At 42.1% G+C, this 24,836-nt stretch overlaps 1 protein-coding gene across 6 annotated transcripts in view; it reads right to left on the reverse strand.

The window, feature by feature from the left end:
• Positions 1 to 24,836, reverse strand: part of KCNE1 (potassium voltage-gated channel subfamily E regulatory subunit 1) — a 60,015-nt gene that overhangs the window by 12,220 nt on the left and 22,959 nt on the right. For 2 of the 6 annotated variants that reach the window (XM_003263890.4, XM_003263892.4), the window contains exon 1: positions 583 to 652. The exons of 3 other annotated variants lie outside the window; for them this stretch is intronic. The gene's annotated coding sequence lies outside the window, so the exon portion shown is untranslated. Of the gene's footprint in view, positions 1 to 582; positions 653 to 948; positions 983 to 24,836 lie in introns of those variants that run through there. One more of the 6 variants, XM_003263896.4, reaches the window with a different exon arrangement.

A 24,836-nucleotide genomic window follows, 5' to 3' on the forward strand; every position in this document is an offset into this window, starting at 1 on the left:
AATGGGACAAATCCGGGGGGCAAAGTATTATGCAATAGATTGGGCACATGCGCACGTCTCTGCTACTTAGTCAACTTTCTTCTAAAGTTCCCCACTTTTCCCATTACCACATCAAGATCAGATATCAGTAATGTTCTCGCGTCCCATGCCCTTTCCGCAGGGAGATGCCAAGGCCCAAGAGCTGGTCCCCCCCAAAAGCTGAAGGTCTTTGAAAAAAAGTGGGGACTCAGGTTCCGTGAATGGTTTTGATTTTCTTGTCTTTTGAAAGTTGCATGTAAGTGTTTTCCAAATATTATACAAGAATGTCTATAACTTAATAATGGAGGAATGTTTTCGTTGTTGTATGTTGGTGAGATGCTTTCCTACGCGTTTGTTGTATAAGTAAGTGAGAACGGCAGAAGGAAAGGAGGGGAGAGGCTGATCATCCTATCCCGTCTCCCACTCCGGGGGTCTCGGCGCTTCCAGCCCGAAGCGCGCCCGCTGCGCGTCCGGAGACGCACGTTCCAGGAGCCCCCCGGGGTTGCCCGACTAGGCCACTTGCGCCCTGGAAGAGGGCCGCGGAGGTGGCAGCCCCTGACTTACCCGGGTCTGAGATGCCGAGAGAGCCGGGTGTGGAGCTGAGTGCGCGCCTGCCGAGCGCTGAGGCCACCGACAGCCCAGCCCGGGGGCGGCACCTTCTAAGGGCCTGAGCGCTGCGCGGGGGGGCGGGCGGGGCCTCCCAGAGCCGCCAGGCGTCCCGCCCCACTCCGCCCACACGCACGGCCCAGCCCAGGGTCCCCCGGGACCACCCCAGACCAGCCCCGGCCCACCAGGGTCCTCCGCACTGTGCACCCCAGACCAACACCGCCGCGCGTGGGTAAGCGCTTTGGATCCTGTCGGAGAGTCTCAAGGCCGGCAGAAGGTCTGCATTAGGATCGAGAAAGCCGACCAACGGACAGATCTACCTACCTTCCTGCGGGAGTTTGGGGTTGCCATCGGGGAAGCCACTGCAGCCAGGAGAAAGGCCGTCTGGGAGACGCCCCACCCTCGGACGTGCGGGCCTTCAAATATCTCTGAACATAATCACTCCAAAGACGGCTCAAACTCCGCCCCCCACGACTCTTTCTAGCCTCGTCCCGCACCCCAGCTGTGGCCACACACCTATTTGGCAAACATTTATGAAGCACCTACTTACTGGGTGTGCAGCCCTGAGCTGGGGGTGCAGCTGTGGACCAGACAGGAGGGGAGCGGCAGACAGTCGCTGGATGCACCCGAGCCTTGGCGCGCACAACCTAACGTCCTTGGGGCCTTTCGGCCTGTGCCGTCCTTTTCCAGAGAGCAAACCGTGCAGTGATGCAGGTGACTTCCCAGCAAATTTCATAGCTGTTGCTCACCAGCTTGGCAGGCAAGAGGAGAAGGGGCAGTCCCCAAAAGACAATCCCATGAATCTTCTGGGGAATGACGTCCAGGCTCCAGGTGGGTCACAGAGGCAGGTTCCTGACCTAGGGCTAGAAGACATTCTCTAGGGTCACTGCCTCCGTGGTCTTCCTTGGCAGGTCACTTCTTCCTGGGCTTCGACCTGGGTGTTCTCATGGGGATGAGGGTGATTGGAGGCTCTCCGAGGGGTGCACCGATGTGTCCTGTGCACTAGGCAGAACCGGCATTGCCCTGCAGTGTGGGTGCAAAATAAACCCACACAGCCACGTTGGAAAGTCCTGAAATGTTCATAGCCTATGACATGAAATTGCGCTGTGTGAAATCTATTTATTTATTTATTTATTTTTTGAGGTGGTGTCTTGCCCTGTCGCCCCGGCTGGAGTGCAATGGCGCGATCTCGGCTCACTACAACCTCCACCTCCCGGGTTCAAGCGATTCTCCTGCCTCAGCCTCCCGAGTTGCTGGGATTACAGGCACTGGCCACCACGCGCCACTAATTTTTTGTTATTTTTAGTAGAGATGGAGGAGTTTCGCCATGTTGGCCAGGCTGGTCTCGAACTCCTGACTTCAGGTGATCCATTCACCTCGGCCTCCCAAAGTGCTGGGATTACAGGCGTGAGCCACCGTGCCCAGACTGAAATCTATTTACTCTATGGAAAGGATCAGAGCTGTAGAAAAATCCTTATGCATGTAAAAGTTCTTTGTATTTTTACTTGCAATAACTAGAATCTAAACATCTAAAAACAGAAAATATAGGTAATTAAATCATAGTACATATGATATTATTCCACATAGTAGAACATTATATGGAGCCCTTAAAATGTTTACAAATAATTTATAACAACATGGAGCTGGGCACAGTGGCTTACACTTGTAATCCCAGCACTTTGGGAGGCCAAGGTGGGTGGGTCACCTGAGGTTAGGAGTTCAAGACCAGCCTGGCCAACACTGTGAAACCTGTCTCTACTAAAAACATAAAAATTTAGCTGGGCGTGGGTGGTGGGCACCTGTAATCCCAGCTACTTGGGAGGCTGAGGCAAGAGAATCACTTGAACCCAGGAGGCACAGATTGCAGTGAGCCAAGGTCATGCCATTGCACCCCAGCCTGGGCAACAAGAGTGAAACTCTGACTCAAAACAAACAAACAAACAAACAAAAAACCGACAGGGGAGATCTTTATATTATCATGTTAAGTGAAAAATACAAAAACAGAAAACAAAACAAAAATCCCACAAAACTCAAGGCCTTAAATTGTAAATATGAGATGCCAGGCATTATTTCCAAAGTCTGTAAGGAAGCATGCCACCATGTTAATGGTGTCTATTAGTGATAGGCCTATTGGAGATTTATTATCTTATTTATGCTGCTTCATGTTTTCCTTCCTTTTTTGTTTTGCAACAACTCTGTATTAGTCTGTTCTCACACTGTTATAAAGAACTGCCTGAAACTGGGTAATTTATAAAGGAAAAAGGCTTAATTGATTCACAGTTCGGCATGGCTGAGGAGGCCTCAGGAACTTACAGTCATGGTGGAAGGGGAAGCAAACATGTCCTTCTTTACGTGGCAGCAGGAGAGAGAAGTGCAGGGCAAAGTGGAAGGAAAAGCCCCGTATAAAACCATCAGATCTCGTGAGAACTCACTCATTATCATGAGAACAGCATGGAAGAACTGCCTCCATGATCCAATCACTTCCCACAAAGTCCCTCCTGCAACATGTGGGGATTACAATTTGGATTACAATTCAAGATGAGATTTGGGTGAGGACACAGCCAAACCATATCAAACTCTATGTACTTTAATATTTAAGGAAAATTACATAAACTTTATCTGAAAATTCCCTGGATTCTTCCCCTCGAGGTCATTCTGTACATATGCAGTATCCTCCTGCCTACCTCTCCAAATGGATAATGGATTGAAGCAAAATGTTTGTCCCACCAAGCATTGATGTGTAACCCTTTTAGTAACAATTCATAGACCAGGTAAACATGTGTGGAGCAGCCCAGATCAGCTGGAGGAAGCATTATTCCCGTCAGAGTGTGGAACAATGCCTACCCACCTGCCAGCTGGTTATGGCGAAGACAGTATAAATGCAAGCACTGTCAGAAACTAAAGGCTTATGTAAGTGATGCTGCTCTTATGTCTCCTCTTCCTCTCTATCCCACATATGATGAATTATTTTATTATGATGATGCTGTGGTTATTTTCTATTTGAAATGATAAGACATGATTACAGATGAGAAAGAGTGTATTTTGTTATCCTTGATGAACTTGAAATGGTTTCCTCTTTTTTTTTCCTTTTTTCTTCTTCTTCCTTCTCCCTTCCCTCTTTCATTCTCGCCTCTCTCCATTTTGTAGGTATGATTGATCTTGAAATAATGATGATAACAGCATCATAGCCCATATAGTCTTTGGGTCACTTCTGTCTCTATTTCTCTTTCTTCCTTCCTCTTTTATTCTTGGTCCTTTTGCTAGATGGGTGGTGAGCATGGCTCCCTGCCCCTCTCAGTGGGTTTATCTTCATTTTCCATGAGCTCCCACCTCAGTGCATGTGACATCAAAGCCAAAGCTCCAGCCACTTCTCATCCTTTCTTAGGAAAACCTCAAGTCTTAACTTGAAAGTTGAATGTCCTGCTTTTGTTCCTAACTCTGCTCACAGGATAGTGAAGGAAGAAAGGCTCAGCCTGTTACCAGAAAGGACAGATCTGCAGTGTAACCCATCTAGGATGCAGGGTCATGTGGACAGTTCTTTACTCTTCCCTCTGGCTGCCTTTCAGTTGGTGTCCAGATGCCCCTGTGTTAGCCTGGGGGCATTCCTTGCCCTTTGGCCCCTCTTTTGTTGCCTTTTTTTTTCTTAGACAAGGTCTAACTCTGCTGCCCAGGCTGGAGTGCAGTGGTGCGATCATTGCTCATTGCAACCTCGAACTCCTGGCTCAAGACATTCTCCCAGTTCAGCCTCATGAGTAGCTGGAACTACAGTTGTGCACCTCCATGCCTTGGCTGATTTAAAAAGTCTTTTTGTAGGGATGGGAGTCTCAAGCTGGCCTTGAACTTCTGGCCTCCAGTGATCCTCCTGCCTTGGCCTCCCAAAGTGTTGGGATTACAGGCGTGAGCCATTGTGCCTTGCCCTTTGTTGCTTTTTCACTCCTTTACCCTGTGGTTTCTACTATCCTCAGGGACAACTCTCATTGCCATGGGGCTTCTGGATCTTCAGCAAGACACACCCCTAAAGGCAAACAATCTTTCTTTAGCAGCAGCAGAGCACAAACTGAGTGTTGTTGTATGCTAAAAGCATAATATTTCCCCCCATGAGAAAGTCTAAGGGGAGCAAGGGTCCTGAAGTCCCCATCCTGCCCCCCCAGTGACAGGTGATGGGGAACAGAATGATGAAAGAGACCCCACCCAGCCACCTGGTGTGTCAACCCCCCCACCCAGTGCTGTCCACAGTTTGATCCCCATGCCACATGGGTGGCCTAACACATTCATGTCTTCTGAGAGCCATTTATTGCTCCCCAGTCTCTTCTGTCCTCCTTCTTTGACCAACATTTCCCTGTCTGATTTGCTTGGTCACAGGTGGCCTGTGTCAGTTTCTTCCCAGGACTCTCTTTGCCTGGGAATAAGTGCTATACGTGAGAAGCGTCCCTCCCAAGCACTGTGTGTGGCCTCCTGGCATTCTCCTAAGACTTCCTAGAGGATTGCTCTGGTTCCAAAAAGAAACCAGCCACAACCTGTTTGGAGCCCTGCAGGATGTTCCAGCTCACTGACTTCATTCCCCACTGCTTGCCCCTCTAGCAGAGCTTCTAGACCAGCAGCCGAGGTGCCTCCATTTGCTGTACATGACTCACCTTTCTCCCTTCTAGACGCTTCTTCATAGGTCTAGCCTCTGTTTCCAGCTTTACACAGCACAGGCTGATGCCTGCCACCGAATGGGACCCAGGACTTTTTCAAACCTCAGCTCCCCAGCAAAGGTCTGCGAATGGGCACCCTGACCAGCTCTGAGCCTCTAGGCATAGGGTCTATTTGTTTAATTTTGAATTCACTTTTAAGATTTAAAAATTGGGAGCTCTCATCTTCAACAAAATTCAGGGGATCTAGAAACATCATGCCCACTTTTGGCAGAGTAGCCAACTGGCAGAAACTGATGCTGATGCTGTCAGTTTCCTACACAAAATGCAAACCAGAGTTTACCACAAGCCCCGCTACTCCACGTTCTCCTCCACAAGGACACTCAGCAGGCTCCCGTGCTGAATGGCCTGCCTGGTTCTGTAGGTGGAGGGTTTGTTACTCTGTTCCAGGACCTACTTTCCGCAAAGCCCCTTACCCGGCTGTTTCTTCCCTTGGCATAACTGAGAACGCCTTTCCTCACTGAATTGCTTTGACCTTGCTAATTAGTTGTGTTGCAAGTGCTTTTTGGCTGTGTCAGATATGTATGTTCTGTTTATCATTTTAGAGAAATGGTTATTAATTTTTTTCAGATTCTTCTTGGGAATTCGAGAAAAACTATGGCTCTCCTCCACCATCCTGCCCCCGCCCGCCCCAATGCACACATGTGCAACATTTGTTCTACAGTTCAAGAGCTCTCTAGACCCCTGATATGCTAGGCAATTTGTGGCTGCCACATTAGGAACCCCTGATTTAGGGGAAGGACTGTTTTCTCCATTAGACAAACTCAACTGCATAGCATCAATTTCATGGGTCTCTACTGTGTACTGTGCCCAAAAAATGCCACTGAATGCTGCCTGACTGGTGGATAGCAAGACTGTCCATTAATGTGGTCATTTAGGCTGCCTCTGCCCAGGTCTTGGGGTCATTGGCACTAATTCACAACACCCTCAAGTCACCCAGGGAAGATGAGACACAGTTGGCTGTAGACCCACAGGTTTGGGCATTACAGCTGCCCTTGCAGTTGACAAATAAGCACAACCTTCACACTGTTATGAAAAGAGCACAAATCCAATTAAGAAAGCTTTTCCAAAAGAAATAACAGTGTTCCTACCCCCTCTGTCACTCTCCACCCCCTTTTTGTCCCAGAATAATGCTGTGCTGATAGGAACATGGATAAATTAATTACAGTCTGGAATGTTATTCATGGGTAGGAAAGAACACTAAATCTACTCGAACAATGTTTGACATTTGAAGATAAACATTGCCTATATATATTTTTTAAACCTCAATCAGCCTAGTTTACAAAGACATAGGTATAATCCTTTTAAATGCTGTGGATTTTTTAATCGCAAAGGTAACATTATGCTGGGTGTTTTACCCAGCCAGAGAACCAGGAGAAGCAGGAATGAGATTAGCATCTCTTTAGTTCCTTGCATATTTGATATTATTTTGGTGTACCTCCAATTCCTGATAACATAGAAGAACTCTTGTGGTTGAAGTCCCTGAAATGGAAGGATATTGGTAACCCTGAATTTAAAACAAGCACAGGCAGCCTTTGTGGGAATGTGTGTGAAGGTCACTTTCTAGAAACAGGACTGTCCATAGCCATTGCCATGGTTTCTGTGTCATTTCAACCAGAACCTTAGGCCTGGAAGTCTGGATGGATGTGGGTTGGCATGGTCCTCTATGGGCATTAAATGAATAAATGGATATAACAGAGGGGGTGTCCAGCATGACTCAAAGAAGGATGAGAGGAAACATATTCAAACAAAATCTTTAGAAAAGCAAATTTCAAAAAAAATGCTTAAGTATAAAATATTTTGATGACAACCATGATTTTCAAATTGAATCCTTATTCTAAGTAATGGTCTAATCTGAACTTAGACCCCTTTCCTTAATTTTTTTCTCAATAAGCCTTTGATGTCTATTCAGTTCAATTCAGTATTTACTGCGTCCCTATATTGACAGGGTATAGGGTATTAATCAAATGTATGTCCAAAATTGCCCACCACGCAGGGCAGAGCTAAAATGCCTAATACCCCTCCTCTCACCAACACATCCCCCACCCACATCTCCAAAGACTTCCCAGCAGAAGTGATCTCTGCCTGCTGGGACAGATGTATAGGCTCCAACAGCAGCAGGGTGGCCCCTCTGACCACCACCTTGGGACCCACATTGCTCTTAGAACTATTCCTCTTTTTTCATCCCTGAAGCCCCCACCAAAGCTCAGCCTGAATCAACTTTTTCTAGGAATCTGACAAGTTTCCAGGCTGATTTCCTGACCCAGTCAGATCCTCTTCCATCTTTCTTTGGGTGGTCAATTTTCTACTTCATCTTCCACCTCACATGTTGGCCGTTGATGACCACATCAGCTCTTCTATGCTGTAAGCTCCCAAGGAACAAGTTCTATCAAATGATTGGCCTTTCAGCTCTCTACTGTGACCAGAAAGTTGCCTGGTACGTAAAAAGGAGTTCACAGGTATTTCTCATGTGGATAACTGGTGACTCATCTATCCATGATTTTGGGGATCCCCCACTTCCTGGACTAATTGTAAACCACCTTGTACCACCTGGGGGTGCCTGAGCACAACAGAGCTAAGTGAACATTTCATCAGTCTAATTGAATTCAGTGGAATGTTGGGGCCTGGAAATTTGGACTAGGAAGGTAAGCAGGAGGAATAAGTGTGAATGACAGTATCTAAATTAAAATCTGTTGTCATGAAAGATCAGACCTTTTCCCCTCTGATTTGTCCTTCTAGAAGTCACAAGATGCCCAAAGAATCATAAGCAACGGGTAACTAGGCAAGAGAATTATCTTTGACAAATGCCATGATTGCTCAGTGTCCCATTTCTCTTGGCAGCAAGAGTGGCCCAAAGACTAAACTGAGATGGGGGTCTGCACCCCTGCATGGGGCTCAGGCTCTGCAGCTAGCCTTCCATCCACTAAACCTGAGCTGAGGTACTTTGAGCTCTTTATTTCTTGTTTTTCTCATTTGTCACTCAGATGAGAAGAATGCCCGCTCTGTTCGACTCAGTGTCAGTGTGATGAAGTAAAATAGCTTCTTTAAATCCCTCTGCAACGAGGCAGTGAATTGAAAATAAGAAAGATAGGGAAGAACATTCTGGGCAAGACAGCTCAATGAGTTCATGCTTTGATCCATCTCTCAGCTCTGAACACAAAGCCATGACAGGTAGGTATAAAAATAGAAAGCTACAAAGAGATGTCTGGCTCAACAGAAGCAGAAGAGACACTGCCAGAAGCCTCTGACCTACTGGGCTCTTTGTCTAAAATCAGCAGGGAGTTTGGCCTCTGCTGAGCAAACCCAAGACGCCCCACCCAAGATGGCAGACAGGAACCAAGTACTTGCTTAAAGTCAGGAACTATGGTGGGGCCCAGAAAGAAAGACATAGTGCCTCACTGCTGCCTAGAGACCAGCGTTTTAGAAAAATAAGGTTGAGGGGCCAAGATGGCCGATTAGCTGCAGCTGCAGTCTGCGGCTCTCATGGAGAGGAATGAAAACAGCCAGTGAATCCAGCAGCTTCAACTAAAATATCCAGATTCTCAGCCCCCCACTCGGACTGACTAGGCAGACAACTAGACCCATGGAGAATGAAGAAAAGCAGGCTGGGAAAATGGTCCACCAGAGAGTGGCACGGAGCCAAAGGAAGCCCCAACCCCAGCAAAGGGAAGTGGTGAGTGATTGTGCGACACCACCCGGAAAACCATGCTTCTCCCATGGATCTTTGCAACTCGCCGATTGGGAGATCCCTTCATGAGCCCATGCCACCAGGGCCTTGGGTCCGACACACAGAGCTGTGCAGAGTCGTGGCAGAGCGGCCACTCAGGCACACACAAAGACCCAGGAATTTTACATACTCCAGCCCAAGGAATCCCAGCAAGGCAGGAGATTCTTTCATCTATTTCCCCAGGAAGGGGGCTGAATCCAGGGAGCCAAACAGCATTGCTCTGCAGGCCCCGTTTACACAGCCCCTCACAAGTTAAGGCCCACTGTCATTTCTGCCAGCCAGTGGTGACAGCCTGGAGTCAGCCTGAGATGGACCGAGCTCTCGTGGGTAGAGGCAGCCACCATCTCTGCGGTTCAGTTGACTCAGCCATTCTAGCCTGCCAGCCCCGGGGAGTCCACACAGTCTGGACAAGGAGGAGTCTCCCACAAGGTGTAGCACAGGTGCTGTGCCAGATCGTGGCCAGACTGCTTCTTTAAGCGGGACCCCGATCCAATCCTCCTCACTGGGTGGGGCCTCCCTGTGGGAATTTCAGCAGCTCCAGCCAGGGTTATATGGAAAAAACTCTGCTCTCTCCTGGGACGGAGACCCTCATGAGAAGGGGTGGCCGACGTCGCTGCAGTTCAGTCGACTCAGTCTTTCCAGCCTGCTGGCTCTGGAGAGTTCAGACGCTCTGAACGAGGAAGGGTCCCCTCAATGCAGCACACCTGCTACACCTGCTCTAACAAAAAGCAGCCAGACTACTTCTTTAAGTGGGCCCCTGATCTCATTCCTCCTAACTGGGTGAGACCTCCCAACAGGGGTCTCCAGAGACCTCCTACAGGAGCGATCAGGCAGGCAACATGTCAGTACATTCCTGAGATGGAGAAAAACGAGCAGGCTGCCATCTTGCTGTTTTGCAGACTTCACTGGCGATACCTCCAGGTATGGGAAAAACCAAGGCAGCTAGGGTCTGGAGCAGACCCTGAGCAAACCACAGCAGCCCTATGGAAGAGTGACCTGACTGATAAAAGAAAAACAAACAAACAGAAAGCACCACCAACAACATCAACAAGGAAAACCCCATTCAAAGGTGAGCAACCTCGAAAATCAAAGGTTGATAAGCCCACAAAGATCAGAATCAATACAAAAACACTGAAAACTCAAAAAGCCAGAGTGCCTCTTCTCCTCCAAATGACTGCAGCACCTTTCCAGCAAGGGCATGGAACTAGGCTGAGGCTGAGATGGCTGAAATGACAGAAGTAGGCTTCAGAAGGTGGCTAATAGTGAACTTCACTGAGCTAAAGGAGCATTTTGTAACATTAAAAAGTGGGGAAACGACATGAACAGACACTTCTCAAAAGAAGACATTCATGCAGCCAACAAACAAATGAAAAAAAGCTCAACATCACTGATCATTAGAGAAATGCAAATGAAAATCACAATGAGCTACTATCTCACTCCTGTCAGAATGGCTATTATTAAAAAGTCAAGAAACAACAGATGCTGGTGAGGTTGCAGATAAAAATGAATGCTTTTACCCTATTGGTGGGAGTATAAGTTAGTTCAACCATTATGGAGGACAGCGTGGCGATTTCTCAAAGATCTAGAGGCAGAAATACCATTTGGCCCAGCAATCCCTTTACTGGATATATATATATATCATTCTATTATATATATATAATAGGAATACAAATCATTCTATTCTAAAGATACATGCATATGTTCATTGCAGCACTATTCATAATAGCAAAGACATGGAATCAACCTAAATACTAGACTGGATAAAGAAAATGTGGTACATATACACCATGGAATACTATGCAGCCATAAAAAGGAAAGAGATTATATCCTTTGCAGGAACATGGATGGAGCTGGAAGCCGTTATCCTCAGCAAACTAATGCAAGAACAGAAAACCAAACACTGCATGTTCTCATTTATAAGTGGGAGCTGAATGATGAGAACACATGGCCACATGATGGGGAATAACACACAATGGAGCCTGTCAAGGAGGGGGGAGAGAGAGCATCAGGAAGAATAGCTAATGGATGCTGGGCTTAATACCTACGTGATGGGTTGATCTGTGCATTTTGTAACCAAATGTACCTGTAATTTATGGTCCAATTCAAGTTGAATTTTTTATAAAAGATAAAGGAAAGATTCGGATTATGTTTTTATATAGAAATATACAATTGTTTCAGTACCATTTGTTGAAAAGCATAATCTTTCTCACTGAATTAATTAAGCTTAGGATATTACAACCAGTTAAGCCACCATTTCAAAACAAGGCAAACTAAAGAGATTTTCAGAATTTCATAGATGAAGACAATTCACATTTGCTAAAATTTATCCTATTAATACTAATGGTTGTACTTCAGCCACAAGAAAAGAGGACAGAAGGGAATGTGTGAAAGTCAGTATTAAATGGTAGTCAATTAAAAATAAAATAAAAATTTTGAAAGGTAAAATAATAATCACTGAAACTGATAAAGAATGTTAATAATTTTAATAGCCATTAAATTAACAAAATAATAATAATTAGTTTTGGAATTTTTTAAAGAATAAGATGAGTTAAATGGGTGAAAGTCCACAGAAAGAAAGTTTTCTGGGTCCTTGATGTGATTGGGAAGAAGACAGAAATATTTAACAACTAGAAATTTTGTAGGAAATTCATAGTTTACTAAGTATGCTAAAAATTTATAGATAATTACAAAAAGGATATAAGTAATCTATAAGTTGCAAAGCAACAAAATATATTCTTTCGTGTAAATAAAAGGGAATATAGAATGTTTTCTCACACCAGTGAGAAATAGGAGGGAAAAATACTTTAAGAGAAAAAGTTGTTAAATAGAAATCAAAATGTAACATGGTAAAAATATATGCAAGTACATTAATAATCATAATATCTTTAAATAGAATAAGCACACAAAAGACTACAATGATTACATTGAATAACAAAATAAAATCTAATTATATGCTGCTTACAAGATATACATTTGAAGTAAAACCAAACTGAAAAGTTGAAAATTAAGTAATAAAATACTAAGCAAAGGCTAACCCACAGAAATCTAAGGTAGCAATATTGACACAAGACAAAGTAAAAATTCGGTGATTAATAGTATACAAAGATCACTAAATTTAATAAAAGGAAACAGTCTGCTAGGAAGATATTACAATTATGGGTATGTAGTTAACTATACAGACTCAACAAATATAAAGCAATCATGACAGATTTATAAGACATTGATATATCTATCTATCTTATCAATTCCCTTAAGGGGAACTGAGTTGTAGGGAGATGTTTAACACACTTCTCTCAGCAACTGGTAGATCTGCCCACCCCAACATAGTAAGCATATAGAATATTTGAGTAATGAAATTAACAAAGTTCATTAAATACATATATAGAGAGGGCACTACATCCAACCAATAGACAATATGCATTTTTTAACAAGTGTTCATGGAACATTTTTTACAATTTGGCCATGTACTAGATCATGAAAGAAGTCTCAACAACATTTTAAATATTAGTTTTACATACATGCTTGGCTCTCTGATCAAAATGCAGTTAGGTTATAAATCAGCAGTAAATTTATGGTCAATAAATCTTCACATATCTGAAAACCAAAAACCAAGTACATGTCTACTTAACCCATTGGTTAGAGAAGAAAACATTTTAGAAACAATAAAATACTAAATGCCATAGAAAATACTATATATGAAAGTTTCTGGGATACAGCTAACATGGTTCTTAGAGGTAAATTGATAGCATTAAATGAATTTTTGAAAAGAAAAATGATAGAAAATAAGTTTAACTAAAAAAAAAAGGAGACATATGAAATAAACTAAAGAAAGTAGATTACACAAAATTTTAAAACCAAAATTAGCAAAAATGAAAACGAAAAAGGAGAGAAGAGCTACTAGATGAAAAGCTACTCAAGGAACAAAATTTGAAGATTTAAATGAGATATATATTTTTCCAGAAAAAAACATGAACTTCCAAAGTCAATTTATGAATAAATAGAGCTTCATCATAAAACTGGAATCTATAAAAAGTATCAGTTCAATAGATGGATTTACTAACATATTAGACACAGCTGAAGAAATTATTTATGAATTAGAATGTAAGTCAGTTAAAAATATTCAGGGTGAAACACAAGAGAAAAATAATGAAAAATACAAAAAAAGAGTATAAGAGATGTAAGGAAAAGGATTAAGAGAAGTGCAGTTAGAGGCTGAGAAGTACAGAGGAAAGTGGACAGAGCAGAAGTGATATTTGAAGAGATAGGGACTGAGAATTTTCCAAAAACTGATTTTTAAAAATGAAGCCGTGGGTGAAAGAAGTATTTAAAACTTCAAGCAAAATTACTTTAAGGAAAATCAAACTTTCTTAGGTGCATCATATTAAAATGCTGAAAACAAAAAATAAAGAGAAAATCTTAAAATCAGATGTGGGGGGGAAGATATACAGGAATCACCAATAAGATAGATACTGTATCTCATTTCTGAAAAGGAAGATTGAATACTGTAGAAAATTGAATGACATCTTTAAAGTGCTGAAAGAAAATAACTACCACCTAGAACTCTATACCTAATGAAAATATCCTTTAAAAATGAAGACAAAATAAAGACTCTAGTAATTCAAGGAGCATTCTGTAATCTCTAATGTTTTAACTAAAATAATGAAAGAATGTATAAATAATTAATAATGGGGAAATATGAAACAAAGAAAAATACTTCATTAATCTAAAAAGGATAAGAAATAATAGGTCCATAGACAAGTGTAACAAATAGAAACATTACAGAGTTGGTAGAACTTGAGGAGAAATAGATGAATCCACTATTCAACACTACTTTAACAGAAACAGACAGATACAGCATGCTAAAAATCAGTGGGAACATAGTTGAATTCAGTAGCACCATCAATCAACTGGATCTAATTCATCTAAAACTTCATCCAACAACAGCAGAATACACATTCTTCTCAAGCTCACATGGAACACTCACCAAGATAGACCACATTCTGCATCATAAAATACACTTGGCAAATTTAGAAGAATCAAAATCATCCTATGTCTGCCCTCAGACCACAATGGAATGAAAACTAGAAATCAATGACAGAAAGATAACGGGAAAAATCCCCAACTACTTGGAGGTTAAACAATACACCTAATAACACATGAATCAAAGAAGAAATCTCAAGGTAAATTTTAAAATAGTTTGAACTAAATGAAAATAAAAATATATCTTGTCAAAATTTGTGAGATGCAGCAAAAGCAGTGTTTAGAGGAAAAGTTGTAGCATTAAATGCATATGTTAGAAATTAGGAAAGATCTAAAATTAACAATCAGCTTTCAGCATGGAAAAGTGGAGAAAGAAGAACAACTTAAGCCTAAAGCAAATAGAAAAAAAAAAGAAATAAGAAAAATTAATTAAAAATAGGAAATAAGTGAAGAAAATCGACAAAGCCAAAAGCTGGTTCTTTGAAAACATCAATAAAATTGACAAAACTTCTAGTCAGGTTAAGAACTAAAAACAGGAGACACAGATTACCAATATTAGATATGAAAGAGAGTCATCACTACTGATTACATGAACATCAAAAGGATCATTTAAAAATACTGAAAACAACATTATGCTCACAATTTTGAAGAACCTTGATGAAATGGACCAATTCTTTGAAAGACCCAAACTACCAAAACTCACACAATGAAAAATAGATCGGAATAGGCCTGGTATTTATTAGATAAATTGAATCAATAATTAATAGACTTCCAAAAAGAAAGCACCAAGCTAACATGGTTTCCCTGGTAAATTCTATCTAACACTTTTAAAATAAATGATATTAATTATCTGTAGTCTCTTTCAGAAAATAGAAGTAGAGGAAACACTTCCTAATTCATTACATGAGGCTAACATTTTCCTAATACCAAAAGCAGACATTACAATAAAGGAAAACTACAGACTAATATATCTCATGAATGTAGACGCAAAAATTCACAACAAAATATTAACAAATCAAATACAATAATGCATAAAAAGAATTATACATCACAAATGAGTGAGATTTAATTCAGGCACGGAAGGCTGGTTTAATATTTGAGAATCAGTTAATGGAACCCACCACACCAACAGGCTGAAGAAAAAAAATCATATGATCATATCAATTGATGAAGAAAAAGCATATGACAAAATCCAAATTCGTTCATGATGAAAACTCTCAGCAAACTAGGAATTCAACTTCATAAAGCACATCTACAAAAACCTACAGCTAACATCATCCTTGATGGTGGAAACTGAATGTTTTCTCCTTAAGATCAGGAATTAGACCAAGATGTCCCCTTTCGCAACTCCTATTCAACATTATACTGGAAGTTCTAGCTTGTGTTAAAAAACAAGAAAAGGAAATAAAAGACATACAAGTTGGGAAGGAAAAAATAAAACTCTCTTTTTCACAGATGACATGATTGTCTATTTAGAAAATCCCAAGAATTAACTAAAATTTCTTGAAACTAATAAGTGATTTTATTAGTTTACTAGGACTGCCAATAACAAAATACAACAGACTGGGTGAGTTAAACAACTTAAATTTATTTTCTCATAGTTTTGGAGGCTAGAAGTTCAAGGTCAGGGTGTCAGCAGGTTTGATTTCTCCTGAGGCCTCTCTCCTCCTCTTGCAGATGGCCACATTTCTGCTGTGTCCTCATATGGCCATTTCTCTGTGTGTGAAAATCCCTGGTGTCTCTCTCTGTTTGTCTCATCTTCTTAGAGGGACACCAGTCAGACTGAATTAGGGTCCACCCTAGAGGCCTCATTTTAACTTAATTACCTTTTTAAAGTCCATATCTCCAAATGCAGTCACATTCTAGGGTACTGGGGATTAGGGTTTCAACATATGAAATTTGTGGAGGGACAAATTCAGTCCGTAATAGAGATTATATTATAGCAAGGTTGCGGAATACAAGGTTGATATAGGAAAGCCAATAGCTTTCTTATATACTATCAGTGAATAATTAGAAATACAAATTTAAAAGCACAGTATCATTTACAATAGCACCAAAGAAAGAAAGACTTTAATTCTCAGGTAGAAATCTACAAAAACATATACAGGATCTATATGCAGAAAACTATAAAACCCTGATGAAAGAAACCAAATCAAATGAAAATAAATGGAGAAATATTTCATGTCCATGGATTAGAAGACTCAATGTTGTTTAAAGGACAATTTGCTGTAACTTGATCTATAGATTCAACATAATCTCCCCAAATTCCAGCAAGCTACTTTGTGCATATCAACAAACTGATTCTAAAGTTTATATAAAAAAGCAAAAGACATAAAACAGCCAATACAATTTTGAAGAACAGAGTTGAAGGCTGACACTACTGACTTCAAGACTTAATATCAAGCTCCAGCAAGAAAGACAGCACAGTACTGGTGAAAGAATAGACACTTAGGTCAGTGGAACAGAATAGACAGGCCAGAAGAGGACTCTCACAAATATACTATGGTCAATTCTCTTTGATAAAGAACCAAATACAATTCAATGGAGTAAGGGCAGTCTTTTCAACAAATGGTGCTGTAACAATTGGACAGCCATGTACAAGAAAACAAATCTAGACTCAGATCTTACACCTTTCACAAAAACTAACTGAAATAGATCATGGATCTCAATGTAAAATACAATACTTTAAGATTTCCAGAAGAAAAAAAAAGCAGAAAATCAATGTAACCTTGAATTTAGTGATGAGTTTTAAAATACAAGCCAAAAAGCATGATTCATGAAAAAAACTTACAAATTATACTTGATTAAAATTAAAATACTATGTTCAGTGAAAAACAGTGTGAAGGGAATCAAAAGACAAGCTGCAGACTGGGAGAAAATATTTGCAAACCACCTATGTGATACGGGACTTGTAGCCAAAATACACAAGAAACTCTTAAAAGAACAAGAAAGCAAGTAATGCAATTTTAAAGTGGGCTAAAGATCTGAAGAGACAGATCATCAAGGAAGAGTCATAGAATGGCAGATAGAAAGATGCCCATCATAATTTACAGCTGGGCACAGCAGCACCAGCTCCTCAGAAGGCTGAGGCAGGAAGGCTCCTTGAAACCAGGAGTTTGAAGCGATTGTAGGCTATGATGTGCCTGGAATGGCCACTGCACTCCAGACTGGGCAACATAGTGAGAGCTCATCTTTAAAATAAATAAAAAAATGAATAAATAATTAAGTTGTCATTAGAGAGTTCCAAGTTAGAACAATAGCAAGATGCCACTACACACCTATAAGAATGGTTAAAATCCAAAAGCCTGACAATACCAAATGATGACAGAGATGCAGAGCAACAGGAACTCTCGTTCATTGCTGGTGGGAATGCAGAATGGTGTAGCCACTTTGAAAGACAGTTTGGCTGCCTCTTACAGAACTAAATATAGTCTTAGTACAGAATCCATCTGTTTTGCTCCTAGATACTTATCCAATTGATTTGAAAACTTATGTTCACATAAAAAATCTGCATGTAAATGTTTAAAGCAGATTTATTCATAATTGCCAAAAATTGGAAGCAACTAAGATTCTGTTCAACAGCTGAATGAATAAACAAGTTGTGGTACATCTATACAGTGGAATGCAGAATATAATTCTGCAATAAAAAGAAATGAATATTGAGCTATGAAAAGATATGGAGGAATCTTAAATGCATACTGCTAAGTGAAAGAAGCCAGTATGTTTATAGCAGCATGATTTATATTCCTTTGGGTATATGCCCAGTAAACTACGCAACCATAAAAAATGATGAGTTCACGTCCTTTGTAGGGACATGGAGGAAGCTGGAAACCATCATTTTTGGCAAACTATAGCAAGGACAGAAAACCAAACACCGCATGTTCTCACTCATAGGTGGGAATTGAACAATGAGAACACTTGGACACAGGAAGGGGAACATCACACACCTGTTGTGGGGTGGGGGGAGTGGGGAGGGATAGCATTAGGAGATATACCTAATGTAAATGACTAGTTAATGGGTGCAGCACACCAACGTGGCACATGTATACATACGTAACAAACCTGCACGTTGTGGACATGTACACTAGAACTTAAAGTATAATTTAAAAAATATATATATATATAAAAGAAAGAAGCCAGTATGCAAAGGCTGCATATTATAGGATTCCAGTTATATAATAGTCTGGAAAATGCAAAACTGTAGAGACTCTAAAGTGTTCAGTGAGTTCCATGGTGAAGGTGGAGGGTAGACGGTGAATAGGTGAAATGCAGGTAATTTTTAGGGCAGTAAGATTATTGTAATGTAAAATTTTAGGGAAGTAGAATTATTTAAATGGTGGATATAAGATATTGCATTGCATTGCCTATGCAACCAAAGGTGAACCTTAATGAATGCAAATTTTGAAAAATTATTTGAGAGGTTGGGGGATCCCAAGAGAGAATGCAGACCATGACAAGAGAATCTAACTGTGTCACAAATATAGGAAACAGTCTCACTGAAGGGATGGGTCGGGGAGGGGAAGAGATGTTGACTGAAGTATTTTGGAAATAAGTGAGGCCTGTAAGATTAAAGGCAAAGGGAACTGCATGTGAGCACTGTACTCTAGTTGATAAAATTGTTCCCCATGGGGTACCGGTTAACAATTCTGTTATTGCTATGTATGTATACTGGAATGGAACAATTGCATGAATGGATGGCAGATGGTAGAAGCCAGGTTTCTCACTACTGGAGTGGCTGTTTATCAAGAAGCAGGAGGAGAAAGAATGATTCATGCAGTGATGGATTTGAGTTGGAGATAGCAGTGTGAACTCATATTTAGCTCAATAGAGAGGCTGATGGTTATCTATAGAAGTATTTATAGATGTGCATATATACATAATATAGTATAAACATCTATGTTTCTTGCTCTGTCCCTGAGAGAGCCTGAAAGAAATGACATCCCAGTAACAGCAAACGTGCACAGCACCGTATCTTGGTTTCTAATACTATTCTCCATTTAAAGGGACCAGGATTCCTTGGAGAAGTGGCTGATTCTAAGACTGGGACAGGAAATATCCAAGATGAGCCTAGAGCATCTGGTAGTGCCAGAAAGTAAGGAGGTGCTCAAAAACAAAACAGGACCAAACAAAACATTGATCAGAGTCTGTCAAAGGAGCACAGATGCCAGCTAAAAGAGTTCCCAATGGCCAAAGCTGGAACACTTTGTGGTAACAAAGTAGTATTGGATTATAACCTACAGTATAAAGTATATATGCATGGTATAAATACATGGTTAAATATATTAATAAATGAGGAAGCAGAGACAAATCTCTCATACAAAAGAATTCCACATATTTTACATAGGTACTCTGTCTTCAAGAAGAAGGAATCAAACTCCCCATTCCTTCAGTGTGAGCTGTACATAATGACTTCCTCCCAAAGCGTACAATGTAGAAAAGGGGAGAAAAAGAGTAAATTTACAGTGGAGGACCCTGACAAGCGCCACTCAGGCAGGCGACCAAGGCTACCTTCCGCACTCATAAATCATGCTGACAGTAGGTACGCTTGATATCACGGGATGAAAATAGCACTTCACCTCTGTGACTTTCTTCCCAATAACCTACAACCCCAGTTTTCTCATGAGAAAAACATCAGGCAAATTCCAAAAGTGGGACATTCTACAAAATACCTAAGCAGTCCTCAGAACCCTCAGTGCATCTAAAGAAGGAAAGTCAGAGAAACTGCCACAGACAGCAGTTGCCTAAAGAGACATGACAACTAAATCTAATGTGGGATTCTGGAACAGAAGGAAAAGACATCAAGTGAAGACTGAAAGAACAAAATTATGAACTTTTGTTAATAACGGGTCATTATTTGTTTCATTGTAACAAATGTAAGATATCGATAATAGGGGAAACTGGATGTGAAATATATTGAAAGAATTGAACAATGAGAACACTTGGACACAGGAAGGGGAACATCACATACCGGGGCCTGTCGTGGGGTGGGGGGAGGGGGGAGGGATAGCATTAGGAGAGATACCTAATGTAAATGAAGAGTTAATGGGTGCAGCACACCAACATGGCACATGTTTACATATGTAACAAACCTGCACGTTGTGCACTTGTACCCTGGAACTTAAAGTATAATAATAATAAAAAAGGAAACTCTCTGTGCCATCATCTCGATGTTTCTAAAAATCTGAAACTGCTGTAGAAAATAAAATCTATTTTAAAAAATTTAAATAAGCAAACTGCTCACTACTACACAAAAAAAGCAAAGATTAGTCTCTTGAGTATAAAATTGAGCAGAAGAAGCCAGACACAGCCTGCAAGCTCCAACTCCATTCATAAAGCGTTTGCAAACTGGCAGCGATGGCGGGAGAGCTTAGGAAATTATTTCACTGGGGGAAGTGGAACAGACATTGACTGGATGATGTCATGTGAGGGGCTTCTGGGGCACTATTAACATTCGATCGCAAATCCAATTGGTGGTTATATTTTTGTTTCCTTAAATTAATAAGTATTAATTTATGAAAATTAATTGAAATGACCCTCATAATCTGTGCACTTTTCTGTACAATTCAATAAACTTCAATGATAAAAACAAGAATGAATCAGAACTGTGTATATCAACACGGATCAATCTAAAAAGCAATGTTGATTAAAAAAATTTAAAAATAGCGCCGGGTGCAGTGGCTCACACCTGTCATCCCGTCACTTTGGGAGGCCGAGGTGGGCGGATCACCCGAGGTCAGGAGTTTGAGACCAGCCTGACCAACATGGTGAAACCCCATCTCTACTAAAAAATACAAAAATTATCATGCCTGTAATCCCAGCACTTTGGGAGGCCGAGGTAGGCGGATCACCTGAGGTCAGGAGTTTGAGACCAGACTGACCAACATGGTGAAACCCTGTCTCTATTAAAAAATACAAAAATTATCATGCCTGTAATCCCAGCACTTTGGGAGGCCGAGGCAGGCGGATCACAAGGTCAGGACTTCGAGACTGGCCTGGCCAACATGGTGAAACCCCGTCTCTACTAAAAATACAAACATTAGCCAGATGTGGTGGCAGGTGCCTCTAATCCCAGCTACTTGAGAGGCTGAGGCAGGAGAATCGCTTGAACTAGAAGGCTGAGGTGGCAGTGAGCCAAGATTATGCCACTGCACTCCAGCTTGGGCAACAAGAGCAAAACTCCTTCACAAAAAAAATAAAAAAAAAAAGTGGAAAGCATAACTCTGCATGATGGTGAGGTTGAAACCCCACCTTCACCTTTCTCAGATTTATTCCCATCTTCCTACTCCTCCAACCCCTATGTTAGCTCAAGCCCAGATGGCTCTCACCTGCATTAACCTAACCATCTCCTAACCCATCTCCTCTCTTTGTTCCTTTCCTATGCAACCTCCACATGGCCAGCTGCCAGAGGATCTTTCAAACTGACTAATCTTACTATTCTTCTCCTCTACAAAGCTTCAGAGGCTTCCAGTCTGAACTCCTTAACAACACATAAAAAATTCCTCTTCTGTTCTGCCTCTGGCTGGTGGCTCTCAACCTTGGCTGCACTTTAGGATCCTGGGGAGCTTTAAAAACTGCCCTGCTCTGGTTTAGTCAGTCTGGGCTGGGTCCCAGGTGTCTAGAGTTTTAGTTTTGTTTCCCAGGACCTGGTGACTCCTTGAACTATTTGCAGATTCCTGAACCCCTGTCCGAGAGTAAGCTGTGTTCTAATCTCATCAGATCTAAGGAGAGATGTAGGAACTTGCCTTGAGGCTTGAATTCTTTCTCCTTCTACTCTCCACTGGTGGTAGTCAGTCTTTTGCATTTAAGGGTCAAAAATAAGAAGGCCTATTGTGTTTCCAAGGCTGGGGTCCATAGTGCATACGATAGGTTTTGGAGGGAGAGATGGGAGTGGAGATGGGGAAAGAAAATGTGGAAACCTGAGTCTAGGAAGTTGCTTGCTGAGTGTACTAGAATATGCCACCCCAGATATGCCTCTTTGGCATATAATTATTTTGAGCTGAAGGCTATTGAGAACCAGCAGATGTAGGAAAGCTCTAAAAACAGGGTCTAAGTTTTCTTTTTGTAAAGGATTGTAGAGGTGTCTCCTTCTCCCAGGAAGAAGACTCTTAACTACTCATCAGAGGAGAAAGGGCAGACTTAAATCTGCAAGACAAATCTTATTAAACACCTCTTGTTTACCATCCTTTTCCTGGTTAACTTCTCATAAGTCGCCTTCCCTACACAGAAGCCCCAACCCTTTTTTCTTTTGTTTTAGCCTAAGATGGTATTTAACACCCAGTCTAACCACCCCTTTGGGTTACTCACCTCTCAGTGTTCCCGTGTGTACACAGACAATGAACTTGTAAGTAGACTTGTTTTTCTCTTGTTAGTCAGTCTTTGGCCAGTCTAACTTATAAGGTTTCAGTTGGAAAACCTAAGATGGGTAGAGGAAAAGATTCCCCTGCAACACACTTATATTATGAACCCAAACTGGATACCAAGCAAGGAGGATCGGGCATCTAACACTTAACTCCTGACCTCCACAATAGCCTGCAGGTAAGGGTTTTATATATATATGTATATGTATTTTTATTATACTTTAAGTTCTAGGGTACATGTGCACAACGTGCAGGTTTGTTACATATGTATACATGTGCCATGTTGGTGTGCTGCACCCATTAACTCGTCATTTTTTGTTTTGTTTTTTGTTTTGTTTTGTTTTGTTTTTTTTGAGATGGAGTCTCGCTCTGTCACCAAGGCTGGAGTGCAGTGGCACAATCTTGGCTCACTTTAAGCTCTGCCTCCTGGGTTCAAGCGATTCTTCTGCCTCAGCCTCCTGAATAGCTGGGACTACAGGTGCCTGCCATCACACCCGGCTAATTTTTGTATTTTTAGTAGAGACGGGGTTTAACCATGTTGGCCAGGATGGCCTCAAACTCCTGACCCCAGGCAATCCACCCGCCTTGGCCTCCCAAAGTGCTGTGATTACAGGCGTAAGCCACTGTGCCCAGCCACAGGTAAGGGTTTTAAAGGCAGGAGGCAGAGGTTACAGGCAAAATAAGAAATCATGGAGGTTATACATCGGCTTAACCTAAAAAGGTGGAACATCTTGAAGTGGGCCCACAGGTCATAGGTGAGGCAGAGCTTTGTCTAAAAATGTGGGATCAGTAGAAAAGAATGTCAGCTCTGGCTCATGGGTGTGACTTCCTCCAGGCTCCCCAGGGAGAAATTTAGAACAAAGAATGGCGGTCAGAATTCAGTCCTCAGTTCCTCTTTATCTGAAGTCTATGTGTCAGTGGATCCATTTGGTGGATCCATTGGTGGGGGTCCAGATTTCTGAAACAACTCTGGGACATATGTTAATGGCACAGGACTTTTTTGGGGTGCCACTTCACCAGCCAGAGACCTCTGCAGCTGGCTGCACCCATGCCTGGGCCTCACTCAGCTCTGGGCTGGCCTCTGGGCTTGCTCCATCCAGTTGGCCCAGCAGGCTGCACTCAGCTCACCCTACCAGCCACCACAGGTGAGCCAGGTGTGGAGTGGCAAGTTTGCAGGTCCAGTTACTGTGCACAGCCAGGTGTGTCAGCTGCTGCAGGGGAATGAGCAGCTCCAGGTGCTGGCATCCAGACTAGGGGAACACAGTGGCACCCAAAAACTTGGAGATGCCAGCACCTGTGGAGCCCCAAAGGGAGTGTTACATCATGTCACAAAACTGGCTCCAGGAGCCCTGAGGTCTAGATGTCCAGAAGGGTTGCAGCTCTTTTCTCCTTCCCGCCACTCACAGTCCAGAAAATGGGGATATGTTAACAGCTCATTCAGTCCTGCCGCCCTGCTCTAGCCTGTGGCTCCTGGGAGGGCCCGGCCCTGCTGCCATTTCCTATCACGTAGGATGGATGCCCAGCACTGGCGGAAGGTGGGAGGGCTACAGTGTTACAGCAGCTCCTTTTGCACCCACTGTTTGGTGGGTCCTGGGTTCTTGTCCCATGTCCATGAAGAATGAGATTATGCTGACAACTGGAGAGTGGGCAAGGCAGAGAAGAGTTTTATTGAGCAACAAAACAGCTCTCAGCAGAGAGAGGACCTGAAGGTAGATAGTCTCAATGTGTGGCTGAGTCTCCAGTTTTTATAGGCTCAGAATGTGGGAGGTGTCAGCTATCCATAGCCTTGGAAAAGGCAACACTTGATTGGTTAAAAAGCATTATTCAGAAAGAACCAATTGGGAAAGAGCAGGCAAATGAAAATAGAAGTTCTCATTCTGGTCATGGACTCCATCCAGAACTGACAGCCTGGTTTTCAGGCTTCAGGCTGTCTTTGGCTTGGAGATTGGGTTTCATAGGGGACCCACCCCAATCTGCCTGGGAATTTGTCTGTCTCCTGCTGCTATCTTTAAGATGCTATCTTTGGCTGGGTGTGGTGGCTTACGACTGTAATCTCAGTAATTTGGGAGACTGTGGTAGGCAGATTGCTCGAGCCTAGTAGTTTGACCAGCCTGGGCAACATGATGAAACCCTGCCTCTACAAAAAAAAAAATACAAAAATTAACAGGGTGTGGTGGCATGTGCCTGTGGTCCCAGCTACTGATGGAGCTGAGACGGGAGGATTGCTTGAGCCCTCAGGTCAAGGTTGCAGTGAGTCATGATTGCACCACTGCACTCCAGCCTGGGCAACAGAGTGAGACCCTGTCTCAAAACAAAACAAAAACAAACAAACAAAAAAAGACGTTGTCTTTAGTTTTTACAGGGAGCCAAACATCCCATGATTCTCACTTCCATGATTATTGTTTCAAGCTACCATTACTCTCTTGCTTATCAAGTTGCTCATTTACTTCTCAG

The sequence above is a fragment of the Nomascus leucogenys genome, chromosome 25 (assembly GCF_006542625.1).
Source record: "Nomascus leucogenys isolate Asia chromosome 25, Asia_NLE_v1, whole genome shotgun sequence".
In the NCBI taxonomy this organism is placed as follows: domain Eukaryota; kingdom Metazoa; phylum Chordata; class Mammalia; order Primates; family Hylobatidae; genus Nomascus; species Nomascus leucogenys.